Source organism: Akebia trifoliata, chromosome 13 (assembly GCF_017979445.1).
Source record: "Akebia trifoliata isolate Shusen 1 chromosome 13, ASM1797944v1, whole genome shotgun sequence".
In the NCBI taxonomy this organism is placed as follows: Eukaryota; Viridiplantae; Streptophyta; class Magnoliopsida; order Ranunculales; family Lardizabalaceae; genus Akebia; species Akebia trifoliata.
The window spans coordinates 30,530,566-30,550,469 of record NC_141387.1 but is presented as its reverse complement, the minus strand read 5'-3'; the positions used below and the strand labels follow the sequence as shown (position 1 = coordinate 30,550,469).

The 19,904-nt window shown below is 33.5% G+C and overlaps 1 non-coding gene and 1 pseudogene across 3 annotated transcripts; both read left to right on the top strand.

The window, feature by feature from the left end:
* The first annotated feature begins 4,413 nt into the window (after positions 1-4,413).
* Positions 4,414-4,508, top strand: TRNAY-GUA (transfer RNA tyrosine (anticodon GUA)). The gene is made up of 2 exons: positions 4,414-4,450; positions 4,473-4,508. It is a non-coding gene; the product is annotated as a tRNA-Tyr (tRNA).
* A 2,792-nt stretch (positions 4,509-7,300) lies between these two features.
* LOC147388270 (serine carboxypeptidase-like 50 pseudogene) lies at positions 7,301-16,565 on the top strand (annotated as a pseudogene). 2 transcript variants are annotated; one of them, XR_015171420.1, is made up of 3 exons: positions 7,301-7,436; positions 10,499-10,563; positions 15,001-16,565. The product of XR_015171420.1 is annotated as a serine carboxypeptidase-like 50 pseudogene, transcript variant X1 (transcript). The 2 variants fall into 2 exon arrangements; XR_015171421.1 differs by having other exon boundaries at positions 7,382-7,436; positions 10,502-10,563.
* The last annotated feature ends 3,339 nt before the right edge of the window (positions 16,566-19,904 follow it).

The window sequence follows — 19,904 nt, the reverse complement described above, 5'->3', positions numbered from 1 at the left end:
GTAAGTGCTGAGAATAAGTTGCATGGACATTTACCCATAGATAAAGTTATGAGTTTTTAAAATTTATAATTTAATGACCCCATCTGAACATGTTAGAAGCTTTATCCATCTTCTTTGCTCTGCAATAATGACTAGCATCAAGCAAGTTATTAATCATAAATCTTGATTTGTGTAGCTCCCTCATGCCCATATGTATGTCCTTGCAGATTTCGTACTCATGAAGTAATAGATATATACTTTTCTTTATCTCATATAAAAACTATATGAAGCATTTAACTAGATCTTCTATTAGAAATGATACTTTTGGCATACTGAGGAAATTTACATATTAGTTATTTACTAATGGAAACAGAGTTTGACAGCCAAATAGCATTAACCATAATTTCGATAGGGTGAAAACTAAGATGTTTCATCATTATTATCTTTATTTTATTTTATGGGTAAGCTGGACTTGAACCCATGACCTCAAAGTTGTTTTGCAATGTGTCAAACCAATTGAGCTATGATTCATTTGTTAATCCCTCTCCTTACTTATCTTTTCCTTTCAAAAGCATTTGGAGAGGGTCTCACCTAACATAAAGTACTATGCAGATAGGTAGCTCTTAGAGAAAGATAATTACTTGTGAAATCATCTAGAATATAAGAAAGTACAAGCTATTATTCTCACAATTGCGGCATGTATGAGAGATGGTGATTTCATTGATCATCATTTTGTACTTGTGACATGCATTTGAGAATAAATTTCTAGCCTTGGGATGGTCATTGAGGAGATTAAGGTGATGGGATTTCATTGGGCCCCTACATTGGTGGGTTAAAGCAGTAGTAGTGATAGTCTTAGAGATAGAAATGCATTAGCTTGATTGCACGTCACGTCCCCCATCATCCAAAGACATCTATGTGAGATGGAGGGCCTCCAAAGGAAGATGAAATTATGCTCAACGTTGATACTTATTCTAGGAGCAGACTGGATCCATCAGGTATTGGTGGTAAACTAGTAATTTTAGGAAGTCTATGGCAGGAACCTTTCAGATGTTTCTTGGTCTCACTGGAGAAGTTATTCCAATGAGGTTGAAGATTTTGTTCTTTTTGATGACTTACAATTAGTCAAAAAGATTAAACTTGGCCATTTAATTAAACAGAAATACAACCAAAGATGGAAAAAAGTAGTTAATTATAACTATCATATAAATCTTTTCTTTTTTTATAGCAAAGATTAATCGAAGGAGAACAAAAAAAGAAGAGAAAATATACAGTATGAAGAAAGAAAAATGTATAGTGAAAGGATCTTCAATGATCAGAGAAGGTCCTCCAATTGCTTCCAAGATGAAAAAGTTAGCAATCTTCTTTGCAATATATTCTCTTTTGAAATACAATATAAAAGCTACTAAAAATAAGCTTTAGGCGAGTTGAGTGACAGGCCAAGTTAAAATTAAGATAATTGAACTGTAGAGTTTAAGGATGGTCTACGAACCAAAGGATTACTTGTAATTGTAATTTGTTTTAGGATATCTCCTACATTTATATGCTTAACAAATTCTCTTCATCTGATTGATGGGGAACTCTTTAGTTACTTATTGGCAAGAAAGTTGCTAAAACCATTTGTTCGATTAAAACACTTGTAACTTGTTTTATTTTTCCAAAAGATAATTTTATACTTGGGTGGTGGTTTTAACACTTCTTTTATTTTTTGTTTGTGGTTTCAGCCCATTAGTGAAAGTTTTGCGACTATTGGAGCTGGTTTAGTTGTACCCGCCACACAATTTGGATGCATGTCGAGGGCTGAGGTCTTTAAACTCTCAGTCTCGAGTTTCAAGGTCCATGACTGGAATCTTTTCTGTGCTGAAACTTGAGAGAAGTTGCAAAGTTAGGTTTCACAAAGAAAGTTTACAATTGCTAGCCTTCCACTGTTATTCTCATGTTGCGTTTAGAATTTTAATATGCATGAGTGTCAAGTAGATTATTTACTTCTTTTTTGTATTGTAAAGGAAAATAAATAATAAAAAGTCGTGGATGTGCCCCTTAATGGGATTTTTTTTCTTTGGTGAATGAGATTGGGTTTGTACCATTATATGTGAGGAGTGAAATGGATTTGGAATCGTAAGTGTATCCAAGTCCTGAATTATATGAGTTGCGCCTTGTAGCATGTATCTTTGGTTGGTCATCTCGACCTTTGTTTCCTTACTAAATGAGTTTTACTTATTAAAAAAAATGCCTTACATTATTTGAGCATTATTGCTCAGTTAGGTAAATCTGATTTAGTTTTGTTAATCTTACTAATGTATTTTTCTCTCTCTATTAATAACTATTGTCAGGGATGACATACAGAAGCTCTTCATAGCTATTGTATTCAAGGGCTTTTATGCTTTATTGGGTGGATCCAACAATACTTGATGTCTAACCTGTGAAATATCATGAACAAAAATTATCCTTAATTTGTGTTGAAGATAAGGAGAACTTTGATCAGGAAAAACCTAAGCTCGAAATGAAATACTATAATAAGGGTTTTAATGATACTAGTAAACATATCAAAATTATTCTTAGCTTGTGAGATTTTGTATGTAATTAAATTTGAAATTAAATCACCAAACAGTTTCTAGTATGATAGGAAACTTGGATTCATATGTTGAGCTCTATATTGCTCATAGTCAAAGATTTTAGGCCAACTGGCTGTTTGGCCATTTTCTTTATAGACAAGAGCCCAGTTTTACATCAGTTTGGTACTCCAAACTTGGGTACTTTCAAGGATTGTCCATAGTGGAGGATCTTCTGACTGGTGCAATTTTGGACTGGTCCTTAATGACAATAGGGTAATTTAAGGTACCCCTTGGGGTTTGGTGCAATATTCACTCATATCCCTTCATCTTCCCAAAATGAAGACATTCCCCTTGACTGTGGTCTTTCATTAGCTCTACTAATAAAAATGACGTAAAACACCCTTGTTTTGAACCTCTTAGCAAGGCCCATCCGCCTGTGTGTGTGTGTGTGTATATATATATATGACAATAATTTTTGTTGTGGCAAAATATATGATAATGGTTTTTGTTTTTATATGGGTTAGAAGTTTCGAATCATTGGAATCGTTCAAACCCTTTATAATTGTGTCGTGATAATATGACGCCCCCCTATGCCCTCATTACAGAATTGTAGATCATTTTCCTCGGAGTACACAAGAAAAGATTTATGGTTATGTGTATCCTGAGGAAAATGATCTACGGTTTTGTGATGGGGTATCAGAAAATCATTATACTTTATAATTATGGGGGTGAGGGGGCATTAAGAAAGCAAGGTTTTACTAACTTGGGTGCATTTAAAATAAAAAAAAGCCTTCGTTAAGTAATTTCCACCTATTATATTAGAGAGGGATTTCTAGTTATACTTTCGAAATTGGGATCTGAGGATATTTTTGTAAAAAATAATTCTTTTAAGGGCATTTTCGGTACAAAATATAATTTTCAAAGTGTATTTACTGCACTTTAACGTGTTTCATTAGGACACTTGTTAACAAAATCCATATATTAGAGAAATTCTATTGCCACACCAACTTTTGCTTGGGATGTTCTTAGTAAAATGGGTGTGACAATAAAAACTCTCATTTATAAGCATTCAAACGAAAGGTACCTCTAAACTAATCTTGAACGTTTGATTGTTTATATTTTGTATCATTGTACAAGTGAAATTTTCTTCTTTAGACTATGAAGGGTATAATAGTCATTTGACAAAAATAATTTCTCTTCTCTTCTCTTCTCTTATGAATCCTAACCAAACAAGAGAAACTTGATTCTTTCTCTTCTCTTCTCTTTCAATCCAAACAGGGTGAAGAGAAACTAGTCTTCTCTTTCCTTAATGAGTTTCTCTTCCCTTCCCTTCCCTCAATCCAAACACAACGTTAATGAATTTAAGAATATGTTTTTAAACATTATCCGCGGTCAGATCTTCAAAGATCTAATGGCTGCAGGCTGTTGGTACGGAGTTTGCCTCTGAACAAGTTGCATATACAATATATTATATATTTTATTTAGATTTTTCTTTACCAAATTGGATTTGTTTCAATTGCATATGATCATATTTATAAGAGCTGGAATTACACCCTAATAAAAAATAAAGAAAATAAATGAATGATTGAGAGGAAGTAAAAGTTGGGGGTGCCAATAGAATCTTTCTTTTTGTTTAAGATTTTATATGAGTCTAGTCATAACTGTAAACAACTACTGAAATTGTTTGAGTGTCATAATGTTGAGATAATAATTTGAGCCAATACCTTTGTAATGTTCAACAGTGTGTCTTAATCTACAATTGGGGTGCCCATAGCAGCTCTCTTTACGATGGTCTTACTTTTGAGAATCTTTGTTCTAGTAGGACGTGCATAAGAATAAAAGATATAAAATTATAAATAGAAAAAATAATTGAAGAAATCCGACCTTAGCTCAGTTGGTAGAGCGGAGGACTGTAGTTGGCCCAATCCTGACAGATTAATCCTTAGGTCGCTGGTTCGAATCCGGCAGGTCGGATATCTTCTGTAGTTTTACATAATAATATATGAGAAGAAAATTATATTTTTAATTTTTTTGATTGTACTCATATCGCACATCGAGGCCTGAAAGTTTGTACTCGAAATTTATTAATATTATTTTTTTAGAGTTTTGAAACTGAAAATATAGTTTTACAACTCAGGAATGACTAGGCTCAGCATCTCATCTCATGAATCAACTTAGGTGGGTCAAATAAATATTAAAAAATTGAGTCGTGCTGGAGTGACTTAGAAATTATACTTCATATCGCGACCCATAAATGCTTTTTGACTTGTATTTCGTTGAAAAACATCTATGATTCTTACACATTGTCACATCAAGATGTGTGATATGAGGTACAATCGTGAGGTCACTTCAGCATTATTCTTAAAAAATTTATGTGAAGGATAAGGTATTCTTAACAACCAAAAGCCAAAGTCCCCCTCCTTGCATCTTGGAGACGTACCAGACTGAGACGACACAATCTCATCAGAGGATTTTTTATTTATTTCAGCCCCTTCTATCTTGAAATAAAGAGAGATTTACCCGATAGATCTACCTGTTGAATTTTTATTATAAAAATTCTCTTGGAGTTCTGAGTTCTGACAACTCCAAGGGAACCTTCCTATATGAAGTTTGTTACAAACCAAACCTCACTTTATCAAGTTTGTTGCCCATCAAACCTTAAAGGGTGAATCCACGTAAACATTCAAATTTCTTTTCTTAATTTGCCACTAAACATACCTTGGAGTAGATTTTAACTGCATCAATTTTTATCATCCAAAAACATGATTTGATACGACATGATTGTAAGACGATAAAATTCTATGAACTTTGAAAAAATAATTCAAAAAAAAAAGTTAATTTTCACCGTGAAAATTAACTTTTAAATTTAGGAGTTTGGTAGCCATCCATTTTCAACACAAATGATCAAGCTCAAAATTTTTATTTATTTTTTATTTTTTTTATAAGTTTTAATTTTGAATCTGATTTTTTTCATGAAATATAGAAGTATGTGTTGTTGGATTGGTAATTTAATAATCCATGTGGGTCCAACAACCCTTAGTAATATTTGATATCTTACAAAGCTAGTCATTCTAGCCAGATTAAAAAACTAAGGTTTGTTGAAATAACAAACTTGATAAAGTAGGGGAGTTTTTGAAATAAAATTAATAGAGATATTTAACCGGCAGACCTATCTGTTGAATTTTATTACAAAAGTTCCCTTTGTCAAGTTAGTTAATGAACAAACCTTACTTTAGGAATCAGGCTACCATGACTAAATTAGTAAGATTTCAAATCTTACTAAGGGTTGTTGGGACAACATGAATTATCAAATTGGCAATCCAAAACTACAGCCTTCTAGATTTCATGAAATAACTCAAAATAAAAGAACAAAAAATTCCAAAAAGTTTCCTTTTAAGCTTGATCGAAGGTGTTGAAAAAGATGGCTACCAAACTCCCAAATTTAAATGAAAATTCAACAGTGAAATTAACTTTTTTTCAAGAATTATTTTTCAAAGTTCTTAGAATTTTGTCATTTGTAAAACCGTATGACATTAAATCATATTTTTAAATGCTACACATTGATGCAGTTAGGATCCATTCGAAGGTATGTTACGTAACAAATTATCAACATTAATTTGAATTTTATGACACAACTCCCCACTCCAAGGTTTGTAGGGTAACAAACTTGATAAAGTAAGGTTCCTTTGGAGTTGCCAGGTAAATCTCTCTTAATTATATTTGAGAGCTGCTATTGTCACACCAACTTTTGTTAATGCCGCACTAATTCCTACGTAAATCACCAAAGAATTGCACACAATTGGCATGGTATTAGAAAAAATTGGCGTGGCAACGGCCACTCTCTTATATTTTTATCTAATTAAAAGAAGTCCAAACTCGCCCGCCAATACGGTTGCAACCTGGGTGGGTTTGAAAGTAAATCCAGACTCAACCCAAGTGGTAGAACTCTTAACCTGAGCTCAACTTAAACCAACTTGAAATCAAATTAGCCCGAATTAAGTATTTTGGGCAAGTTGGACTCACTGAATAATCATAATTTCATTTTGATTAATAAATAAATTTTATGATTTAATAAAAAATAAAAAAACAAAACGATTAGGAAATCAAATCACATACATCCTCTCCAAATCAATCATAGAGACCACAAGCCATAATAATAAGATGGAATAAAAAAGTTAAGTATCTATCTATTTAACTATTATAAAATATTTATATATTAATATATAGGCATTGGGTTCGAGTTGAGTTGGGTTGCTCAATCTATAATGACTCAATCCTAACATTAGTAGATAAACCAAAAATTATGTATTAAAATAATATATTTATATGTATAGTAATTGATTGATTAAAAATAAAGGATTAAACTAAAATAAAACTTTAAGTTTAGTGGTTTTTAAATTATTTCGAAGTTTGGGTTTAAACTATTTTTTTCTAGATAAAATGAGGGTGTTATAATAAAATAAAAACAAATATACAAAGCAAAAAAAAAAAGGTAGTGGAGTTGTGTTTTGGGTTAGTGGTGGACCCCACTATTATCTTATTTCTTATTAAAAAAAGAACCGTGATAATATGATGCTCTCCTTTGACAAACGCCCCCATCACAAACCTGTAGATCATTTGCCTTGGGATTCACAAAAAAATTATGATTCTATGTATCCCGAGGCAAATGATCTATGGTTCTATGATGGGGGCGTAGGGGGCATTTGTTAGAAAGGGTGTCTTATTATCACGACTCTTAAAAAAGGGTTTAATACCTTTGTTGCCTAGATCTTTCCCAACAGGAGTTGAAGAAACCCTAACCCCCGCCCCCAAAAAAAGAAAAAAACAACAACTAAGGAAAGGAAAAAAGAAGAAGAAAAGAAAGAGATTTTGAAATTTTCAGAGTGGGTTCAACGGATCCAGGTAAAGAAGTTTTATGTTTTCTTTTTATGGATATATGAGATTTTCTTGATGGATTTTAGTGGTTTTAAAGGGGTGGAGTTGTTAGATTTAAATTAATTGATTAATTTCAGATTTGGTTTTGGTTAGTTTCAGATTTGGTTATAAATTGATGACCTATTTATGATTAGGTAAATGGTTTAAAAAAATTGCACACAAAGTGTCTGAAGAACTGTCGAATCAAAATAAATTGTTGTAGTTGGTGCTTCAAGTGTGTAAACACCCCATTTTTACCTAGACCGAGCTTGAAAGTACCAAAAACATTCTGAGAATGGGCTTGAACCAAGGTGTATTCAAGGGGGCATAAAAGCCCATCATTCGAGTAGCCACAAGGCCCAAGTGCCATTTTCAAAAGGATTTTAAGCTTGGTCGAACCTGACTCTTATCCAGGCCATTTTACCTGTATATTCCTTCATTAACCTTCTAATAATCCCCCACCTTGGTTTTCAAGTAATTCACCAACTTCTTTTAACAAGGACCTTTAGTTAAGGATTGGTCCCCACATGAGTGTTATTACCTCATTAACTTCACATTATTTAACCTAAATGGAGGTATTTTACTCCTGTGCCCACAAACTTAAGCTTCAACTCCATAGAGTTCAATGTAAATTAACCCAAATATAGAGGTTATGACAAGTTTGCCATACCAACAGAATCCTCTAAAACTTGTGCACAAAGACTCTTTTAACCTTAGGTTCTTAAAAGCTTGGTCATATAGAATGTCTAAAAATCTAGTACCTAATTACATGCCATCTAACTTAATTCTCTCATGTTTGATTTAAAGTCAAGGTCTTATGACACTTCTATCCCTTATTTAAAATTCTCTAGAACTTTGAGTGCAATTACACCCTTGCCCATTGATGATCATGATTGGTTAGATTCATAGGGGGTATAAAAGTCCATCAAAGACATCTTGATAAATGGTATCTAGTATTTTTCATTGAGGTTTTCTTGAGAATATTGAGAGTTCTGGGATTTAAGACAAGTTTATCTCCAAGAGTTTCCCAAAATCTTGTAAATAGAAGACCCATCCAAGGTAAAAGGAGGATAAGCATTAGAGTTCTAAAACTCTATCCAGTTCCCTTCTTTAAGCCTTCCAACCTTCCCAAAATTCAGTCTAAATAATCCCTTAAATCCAAAAAGAAGAGTAAGAAGAAGAGAAAAAAGGAGAAGAAGAAGATCAAGGTGGAAGAAGTTATAGCACAACACTTTCTCCAATTCTCCATTCTCGTATCTCCTTTTCTTTATTTCTAATGCTTTTATTTTTAAGTTTTGTTTCAATTCTTGTTTAATAAGGTAGATCTTTAATTTCAAGTCTCAAGGTGATCGCCCCAATAAGTCTTTAATAAGCTCTTTGAGAACATTAGAGTAATTTTTCTTTGCTTAGTTTACTTTCATATAATTTAAATTCATAGTGTAGATGCTTTACTTTATTTACAGTTCTTTGCACTTTAAATTCCTAGAATAATTGTCTTTTATTTTACTTTCTTTGATGACAATATAGCTAAAGAGTAAACTTTCATTGGAGTTAATCTTCTCTTGCCTAGTCCATCACATGCATACACTTTCATGCACAGATTCACATCTAAAATGGTTACAAGTAAGGGTGTAGGTCTTTAAAAGCTTATATCTAACCTTTAGAGCTAACAAAAATAATCTAAAAATGGAAACAAACCTCATACATATAGTCTTGACTATTACATGGTGTGGTTCAAGTCAGGAATCTTACCAAATGATCAAACCAATAAGAAAAAAAGCTCTCAAAGGAGCACATATGTTTGAATTGTAGCTTTGGGACTCCACATGATAAAAATTAAGTGAATTTCCATCAAAGTCCCAAGCTTACAAAATAATCCAGCAAACACCTATTTTTAGTAGGGGATTGTTCATTGTATCTGTGGAGGTCAAATTCGTGATTAACCTTGAGAACTGATTTGAAGCAAGATCATTCACCAATAAATCACAAGAAAAAAAAAAATGAAAAGAGAAAGAGCTCAAAAAGATTTTTTACGTGGTTCGACAAACGTGCCTTCGTCCACGGGCTTGGGGAGCTGTTCCACTATAAATCTAATTTACATGATCTCCTCTCCTCTGTCCATCTCCTCCTTCATCTTCTTTCCCTTTTCCTCCCTTTACAATGGCATTAGCTCTCTTTAAATAGAAAATCCTAACCCTACTTTTAATTACATTAAAAATATCTTTTTTTTATCTCTATCAAATAAGATAATTACCTATTAGGGAAGAATCCTCCCAAAATTCTTCCCTAATTACATAGAATCCTATTCAAACTCTACCTATCTCGAGATACATGTTGATGGTGCGAATGAATGGTCCGAGCAAAGCTAATTGTTATCCCTCCATATTATCATTTTCTTCAATTGCACGCTAGATTATAGTCAATTTTGTCCTTAACTTCTATCATCTCCTTTACTTTAAAAAAAAAACCCAAAAATGAGTTTCTTATATCACCTATGATCAATTTATTGGTACTCATCTTACGATGGGAAGGATAATGTGCCTAACACATTTGTTATCTCTCAACCGAATCTCTTTACCTTAGTTATCTCAATAGATTTTCCCCCTTTATTATTTGGATATGTGAGTTATTATAAGCTAAGAAAATAAAATTTTAAAAATGGTGCCTATTCACACCTTAATTGTGGCGACTCCTAAACCCATATAGATGAGCTCAAACCTCCAAAAATGTTTCGAAATTCAAGTATCTACAAAGTATTTTAAAAATGATCAAATTGACTAAATTTTTTATTGGGCACTTAAAATAAATAGTTGTTTGAATAGATATTTCAATAGATAAAAGATTATTAAAAAAATATACAAATTGGTTTTCATGGATATAAAGTAAAAAGAATTGTGAAAATACTTATGGGTGATAACACATGGTGTTGGTGCATTAGGTGAGTGAAGTTTAGGATATGTTATGTTGTTAGTATATAAATTATAAAATTAGTTTATTGTAAGCATTTGAATGTGTTATTAATAAAAATTAATTTTTTTTCTATTAATTAGAAGGAACCGAGCGAGAAAAAGGAGAAGAAGCCAACTTAACCGTTGTATGTCCAAACTATAATTAGGTAAGTAGTCCTCCTTGTTCTAGAGTTTTACAATAATAAGAGAAAATTCTTTTATTTAGATTATGATTTTAAAGAGATTGTTTTATTTATAAGTATTATTTTGAGAAAATATTCTGGATAAAGTTATATGAGGTTGGATTTAAAATATGTATTAAAAAAGGCATATAAACTATGAATTAGTTAATGTTAAAAGAATGTTGCTTATGTTAAAGTATTTGAATTCTTGTGTTATATTTTATCAAGGTGTATCGAGAATTGCTTCAATATAAGTTATAAGATTTTATAATTTTGAAATAATAACATTTAGAGAATGTTTTAGAAATAAGTTGAATATTTCTAGCTAGGTTTTGACGTAAGTAACAATTGAGTGTTTTATTTTAAAAATTTATAGGTCGAAAGACCGGTGAGATAGAATATCATTAGTTTAAGGCATAGTGATGCCTTGGGTGTAAGGACCCATAAGATGTGCGGTACCAGTTTTAAAGAAATCTTATAGGCTACCTTTTCAACTCTTGCAAGTAGACAACTAGAGTCTGGTGGGTTAGGATAGTTTCTAGCTGCTTGGAAAAAAATGTGTTCGAGATGAAACCTTGAGTTAACCAAGTTTAGTTCCATGCGAAGAAGAGTCTAGACCCCAACAATATACGTTTGATAAATCCATGTTTTCTTTAAAAACTAGTAATTAAAAGGTAGAAGGAAAGATTTCTTACTTGTTTTGCGTATTTTACAATGCGATTTTGTTAAGAATGACTCCCAAAAATACTTTTTGCTTAAAATCCTAACTTTTCTCCTTATTCCAACACAAACTTTTCGACTTAGAATGATGATCTCGACAAGATGCAACTTTTTGTCTTCTTCACGTACTCTTGACTCTCGCTCTAAGGTGCTTGAATCTTTACTTGAAGATCTAGATTTTTAAGTGTTCTATGTTGGAGAAGAAAGAAAAATCTGATGTTCGTTCTTAAGTTTGATATTTATATGATATCAAGGTTGTAAGGATAATTTATATACTTACTTTCTTTTGTTAATAACTTAATACTCAAGATTTCGATTTATGAAAACTTATAGTTCATTTTGAATAATTTTTCCATATGATCTAATAGTGTACTTAAATTTTACTGAAATGACTTATATAAAAAATTTATATTTTGATATGTTATTTGCACGCTTAACGATACATATACTAATTTTTCATTTGAAATCCGTTTCTTTTATATTTGTATTCTGAAGTAGGTATTCCAAATGTTCTAAACTTATTCCCTTAAATCCTTCTACAAGATAAATTTCAATAGTAATTAAATTTCTCAAGATACGCATAATATATAAAAATTATTTACCTTGAGATACGTAATAGATTTTCAAGACATTACATGATGGTTTCTACAAGATAAATTTCAATAGTAACTAAATTCCTCACAATATGCATAATATATAAAAATTATTTACCTTGAGATACGTAATAGATTTTCAAGACATTACATGATGGATGGTTCCTATGATTGGATTGGTCTCCTAAGGAATCCTTTCTTTTCTAACATACTTTGATTCCAACAAAATTCCCTCTTCACAAAAAGGTTAGAGAACTTTTCAAATTCTCAAAAGCTTATAACAAGGCTAGACCTTTCTAAAAAGAGTAATTCTACTCATTCTTGAATGGTTAAGGATGGTTATGGCAAACATCTTGGCAATGGTCATCTTTATAGCAACGATCTTGGCGATGTTCATCTTGGGTTTGATGTATCAAATTTTAAAATAATATCATGAGCTTTTGGCAAGATTTTTGGGCATGTGGTGGATCTTCACTTCCATTGATAGCATTGTCTTAAGAAAGTTTTCTAAGCGTTGGATTTAAACTCTTTTTCAAGAGCTTAGATCTAGTGGATACAAGTTATCAAGCTCTATGATGTTTGGAATGTAGGTTCACGAAGGGATGGACCACATATCCATATGGTCAATGGGTCTCCAAAAATGCCATGTGGCATAAAATGGGTGCCACGTGAACTTGGTTAGGAACGAAACACCATTATGGATCCCTACTATTTTTTTTAGTGAATAAATTAATGATTTATTATATGAACTTTTATGTTTAATTTTTTTTATTTTTATTAAAAATATGTTGTTTCCAACTAAGGTTATACGATATTGGCAACCCATGGAACCGAACCGACCTTAGTTTGGTTCTATTGGGAATTCGGTTCTAGTTGACCTTTGAAGGTTCGGTTCTGACTTAGCCACAAATTGAACTGAGTTTGTTGAATATTTTCAAATTAAAATAAGTTTTGTGGTTTATTGGTTTATTTTTCTGAAGTTAGATTTTTGAAGTTTTTGTGTATATAAGGTTTAGTCCCACATTGCTCACAAGTAAGAAAGTGATGTACCTTATAAGTAATAGTCAACATACTTAGTTATATTTGTATCACACCTTTAAGGTTTTGATCCAATGCTTCGAGGTTGTGCGAAGCACCATCTGTGCACGTGCGACGTGTGAAAGGACGATTGGGTGTTTATGACGCATTGGGCGTTTGAGACGCATTGGGCGTTTGAGACGCACTTTGCACGTCGCAAGGAGCCTTAAAGTTTTCGGGATACGAAACCATCCAATAGTTGTGGTTGATCCGTTACATATGATGGATCAGGTGCGATCAACATCGCATGATCAAGTTAGTATCCAATTGGATATGATAGATCAGAATAATACCGGATCAGAAACGATCCGATGCGTTGGATCAAGTTAGTGCCTGATCATAATCGATCAGGTGTGTTGATTCATGATTGTACCTGATCATAATTGATCAGGTGTGTTGATTCACGATTGGTATCTGATCAGGGACGATCGGATCCGTTAGATCAAATGGCAACTGATCAAACGCGATCAGAGCCACTAGATCATACATATTCAACTAAAAGGTGTTGGTTAAAAGGCAAGAGACACATACTTTTGATAGGGTGCAATCTAGATCGTTAGATCTTAGATCAGACACAATTTAACGACTATTAAATCATGACTCTTGGTCAACAGACACAAAAATGGTTATAAAAAGCCAACTATAATTAAGATTTCTTCACTGAAAATTTCTATGTTCTCATCTCTCTAAGCTTTAAGCTCTATCCATCATCAGTTTCTTATTTTTTTCGAGTGTTTTAGACTAAATCGGACCGTACATAAATCGATTTAGTAGAGTGTAGATTTCTTTGTATCTTGAAGGCATTTTTTTGTTGATCCATTGTGTACTTTGATTCAACTAGTAAAGGAGAATATTTGTCTAAAACAGATCGAATCAGATTCGAGCCTAGAAGTTATTTTTCTTCTTTCATTGAATTACTCCCAATTTAAAGGTCAGAATTTCTAATAGAGTTGCACCCCTAAAAGTTAGTACCAATTTTGGTTGGCTTCGTGGTAAATAACAAACCCACTATACTTTTGGTCAGGGTACCCTATTTTGGATTTTGATCAATATTTAGAGATACCTGTGTTTTCAAACTGATTACATTTCCCTTGAACTAGGTCTTCTATGAGACTAACATTAATGACCTAAATGCCTTCTATGGAACTATCTCTACAATCAGATTCATTCTAGAGTGACAAACCATAAACCCAAATTTGAACAAAGGGAGGTCACATAGGATCATAGAAGGACCAACACCCAAAAAGTGAGATATAAGTTGATGTACGTAATTAAGACTATGAGTTGTGATGAATGCACACAGTGTTGGTATGCAGTTAGGTATGCAGTTGACATGACAAGGGCACATAATCATAGATCGTTTTCATTGGGATACACAAAAAAAAGATGTGCGATTAAATGCCTTTGCCACCTCAGCCGCGTACCCAACTACCAAGACCACGTGCATCCATCATTATTCTAAGATTATTCTTAGGTCCTACAGTTGAATAGGCGTCCAAATCATAAACAAGGTCAAGTTTGCCAGGCGCCCTTAATAATAAATATCCAACTAGCCTTACTAACTTAGTAATTTTTCAACTCTTACTAAGAGTCATTGTGCTCACTTGTGGCACCCAAAAACATGATACAATGCCACATGGTTGGAAAGGACAAAAGTATATGAACTTTGAAAAAAAAGTTATTTTTCACCGTTGAATTTTAATTTTAAGTTTGGGAGTTCCGTGGAAGATCAGTAGCCGTTAGTCGCCCATTTTCAAAACCTCATATCAAGCTCAAAAAATTTTGTTTTTGAATTTTTTATTTATTTTCAGGATCTGAGTTGTTCACAAATATAGAGGGCTGTGGTGTTTGGATTGCCCATGTGAAAATCCATTTGTGCTCAAGGACCCTTAGTAAGAGTTAAAATCTTACTAAGTTTGTAAGGAAAGTGTTTTCAATAATCAAGCACCCAAAAACCAAAAGCCCCAAAAAAGAAAAAAATCCATTGTTCCATCTGTCTATCTTTTATTTACCAAAGAATCTTTATAAACAGATAAATCGGAGCCAATACAAAGATCAAGAACACTAATGGGGTCAACTCCCAACTTCCTCCACCTCTTCATTCTCATCCTTTATTTTCTTCACAATTTTCATGCAAATTCCATTCCTATCTTCCCTAAAGAAGCCCTTCCAGCAAAATCAGGTTACCTTCCTATCAATTCGATTTCCAATTCCGCCATTTTCTTTACTTTCTATGAAGCTCAACAACCCATTTCTCCTCTCTCTCAAACACCACTCCTCTTCTGGTTGCAAGGTGGCCCAGGTTGCTCTTCCATGCTCGGAAACTTCTTCGAGCTCGGCCCATGGCTTGTTAAACCAAATTACGAAGACAACAAAAATCCAATTCTCAAACCGAATCCTGGTGCTTGGAATCATTTATTTGGCCTAGTTTTCATTGATAACCCAATTGGAACTGGATTTAGTATTGCTTCGTCGCCTGAAGAGATTCCGAAAGACCAAGAAACAGTTGCCGAACACCTTTTCATTGCTCTTTGCACGTTTATTTCATTAAACCCATCTTTCAAATCTCGCCCAATTTATATCACTGGTGAGAGTTATGCTGGAAAATATGTTCCTGCAATTGGGTACTACATTTTACAACAGAATTCTCATCTACCCATGTCTCAACAAGTGAATTTAAGGGGAATTGCGATTGGAAACGGGCTGACGGACCCCATTACTCAGGTAGCTACCCGTGCCATAACTGCCTACTTCTCCGGCCTCATCAATGAGAAACAGATGAACCAAGTTGAAGAAATTCAAAATGAGGCAGTAAGATTGATTGAAGAAGGCAAATGGAGTGATGCCACCAATGCAAGCCGAAGGGTATCCCAACGATTGCAAAACATGACAGGGTTGGCTACTCTCGATGATCTTAGAAGGAAGAAGCCTTATGAAACGGACTTGGTCACTGAATTTCTAGCAAGGAAAGAGGTGAAGAAGGCTTTGGGTGTCGAGAAATCGATGGTGTGGGAGGAATGCAGCAGAATTGTGGCAAGTGCTTTGCAAGATGATGTGATGAAGAGTGTGAAGTTCATGGTAGAGGAATTGGTGAATAAGAGTAAGGTTTTATTGTATCAAGGGCAGTTTGATTTGAGAGATGGAGTGGTTTCGACCCAGGCATGGATAAAGAAAATGAGATGGGAGGGACTTGAGGAGTTTCTAATGGAAGAGAGGAAGGTGTGGAGAGTGAATGGAGAGGTTGCTGGGTATGTGCAGAGATGGGGGAGCTTGAGTGAAGTCGTCGTTTCGGGTGCGGGGCACCTTGTTCCTGCTGATCAGCCACTGAGTTCTCAGGCAATGATACAAGATTGGGTTTTGGAGAGGGGATTGTTTGGTGATGAGTAGGTGGTTTTTTCCTCAAATTTCAATGGTTCTCTTTGAATGCTGCTTTTTTGTTTTTGTAGATGAGAACTTAGGAATTATGTTGTTTGATTAGGGAGAAAAAGATGGGATAGATCTGTCGATTATATAACTCATAGGAAAAGAAATTTGAGTGTCTAGTTTCTTCCATTAATAAAGGCATGATGAATGATCATAATATCTTGGGTACAACAATTTTATTGGCAGCCACTCTTAGAATTTCTTTATCGGACTTGGTGTCGAACATTGGCAAAATCCTTATCCATTATTACACTTTAGATGATAACCAAGACTACTGAGTAACTTTGTAGCTAAGATGGAGGATTTCTTTTAAGTTTATAAATACCAAAGCCCCCCTCATTTAGGGGATCTATGGATCATTTTCTCTCACAAGACAAAAGTTATCTCTCTAAAAAAGAAGTTGCTTTGAAGCCCTTCTCTAGAGAAACAGTAAGGTTCTTTAAGAGAGACTTAGACTCCGATTCTAGGCAATATCAAGCCTAAAAGCCATTCTTCGAAGGCCATGAAATCATTCTCACCTGATAAAATGCGAAGCCTTGAGAGAAGAAATGCTTACAAAGCCACTACAAAAGATCAAGAATTGCAAGCCACAATCTATAAATTTAGTATCACCTTCTAAGTCATTCAAGCACAAAGCCCGACTGTTAATTAGAAGAAAATACTATTGGCCAAGTACTGAGATTTGTACCTCTATTTTATCATCAAATCAATAAAATCATTTGTCTTTTTTAAGACACTTATCTCGAGGTAAAATTTGCTGTCGACAACACCCTTATATTTTGAAATTGATGACATGCATCCCTTGACCTCAGTTTTCTAAATATACTAGCATAACAAGACTCAAATGCCCTCATCTTCAACATCTAGTCGAAAACCCAGATTTTACTTCTCAAAACTAGTCATCTTTAATCTCTTTGGATAAAATTTTTAACCATCATTAGCTATCTTAAGATATTATCTAATTTAAGTCTCCATCTAAGATACAATTTTTCAGAAAATATAAAATGATGAGATTTGGGTAGAAAAATTTAGGATTTTCTCTCTAAAAAAAAAGAGTTTTCTAAAGGAGGTAAGGTAGAAAACGATCGATGAAGAGAAGGTTCAAAATATTAAAGTTAAAATAGAGGTTTAAGTTGTCTATTTTTTAGCAAAGAAAAACAAATAGGATATTTGGGGAAAATGAAAATGATGGGATTTTTGGTAGAAAATCCTAGGGTTTAATGTAAAGGGTTAATTCTAGGGTGGAAACAATGAATTGTAAAAATAGTTGAGTAGATATACCATAGAGATTGAAGACTTGAAGATGACTAACTTTGAAGAAAAAAATCTAGATTTTTAGCTAGAGGTTGAAGATGATGGTGTTTTGAGTCTTTTCTATTTGTCTACTTAGAAGACTAAAGTTAGGGGATGCATGTTGTCATCAATTTCAAAACATAGAGAGGGGTCTCTAATATTTAGCAAAACATGAGATCACCCTAAAATTTATATTATTATATATTTTTCTATTTTTCTAAGAAGATTAAGGTTAGGGAAGGCATGTTGTCATCAATTTCAAAACATAGAGGGGGGTATCTAATATTTAGCAAAACAGGGGGGCCGGGGGGGGGGGGGGGGGAGTCTAAATTACCCTAAAATATATGTTATTAAGTTACTAAAGCTACTTTATTACAAAGTTGGACTATCTTCCTTTACAAGAAAAATAAAGAACTTATTTAAGATTTTCTGTTGCACCCATAATTCAGTTTGCTATGAATATTGTACTCAATTAAAAGTTTTCATTGAGATCTTTCCATTTTTCGGTGACAAACATCATACATCATTAGTTATTTATAATAATTATAAAATTTATATTTCTCATTTTAACATTTTTTGTGTAATTCCTATTTTACCTTTATCACCATGATTTATTATTAATTACTAGTAGAGTCATGCTGGAGTGACCTCAAGATTGGACCTCATATCACACATCTTGAAGTGAAAGTGGATAGGAACCATAAATACTTTTTTACTTGTATCTCGAGAAAAAACATCTATGGTTTTATACACTTTTTGTTAGTTCCATATTTTGTCAATTTTGATACTTAGGTTTTGTGTCGGGCCAGTTTACATTTGAAGACATGTAAAGACTCCGATAAAGTTGCTCAACCTTAAGCACCTAGACAAAATGCTCCAACTGTGTGTGCACAAAGTCTAAAAGGTTATGAGACAACTTATATCACTTCCCAATACCTAGATGATTGTTAAGTCTACTCATATTGGTAAGACCATCTTTTTCCCAGACTCGTTTTTCATCAGAACTTTCGGAAGTCGAAAATGGCTTGTTGGGGGTTAAAATGGCTATAAGGGAATTTTGGTAATTTTACCACCCTTAGGTCATTTCCCATCCCTTGATGAGTATTTGGGGATTTTATATTGGAAAGCTCTTTTGAAAATTCCCGAACCGTTTGATCATTGGAGCTCTTAGGAGCTCAAAATGATGCAAAGGGCATTTTGGTAATTTAACCATGGCCCTTGGCAATTTTTTAGGGCCCTTGGAAGCAAGTACCCATGTTACACTAGGGACACCGGTGTGTCTACCAGGACTGCCAGTAGAGTTACTTTAACGATTCAAAAATTCAAAAATATGACCATTAGAGCTACTGACACTCTTGATAATTAAATCACGCTACCAATAGGTATAACTTGTCTTTCAAATGTCTTTAAAACTTGGCACTTGAGTTCATTTGTGGGCAGCTCAAACTATAGAGAAGATTTACTTTCATCTAATAACATCTAGAGAGTCCTCTAACCATGGAAGGTCCAAACCTTAGTTAAATCCACTTTAAACCTAAGCCCTTCCTTGTTTGATCCTTGTCATCCCTTTACCATTGCCTTGCACATATATTGGAACACATCAATGAAGTATGAAATATCCTCTTGAAGCAAATAGTTTAAAGTGATGAAAAAAGAGAATTTCAAGGACATGAAGAACTCAAACATCTAATTGGAAGATGAATCAAGTTGAGTCAAGTCCTTGTAAGTGGGTCTTTAGTTTTTGACTTTTCATTATCTAAAGGTTCTTAGTCAAAACCAAGCTCTTGATAGAGTTGAGGATTCTACTCAAGAGAAATAGGTTGTGGATTCCCTAGGCTCAAAATCTACAAGTTTGTGGAGAAGCTTTCTTCTCAAACCATAAGTTTAGATTTAGCCTAAAGAAAAATCTAAGTTGTAAGGTTTTTAGGTGAACCATAAACCTCATTTGTTAGTAGAACCTAAGACCCTAGAGTAGGGTGCTTAGTAGTGGATGTAAGCAAGTTGTCAAACCACTATAAATCTTGTGTTTCTTTTACGATTATGTTTTTATGCCTTATTTTGAATAAAATATGAATGCCATGACTTGCATATCAAATATTTGCTAAAATGTCTACATTATCTTAGAGTTGTATGCTTTGCCATGAATGACTTAATTTAAACTTGTGCATCTCTAAGTACTAACTTACTTTAGCATAATCTTGAGACTTCGGTTAGCTTCTT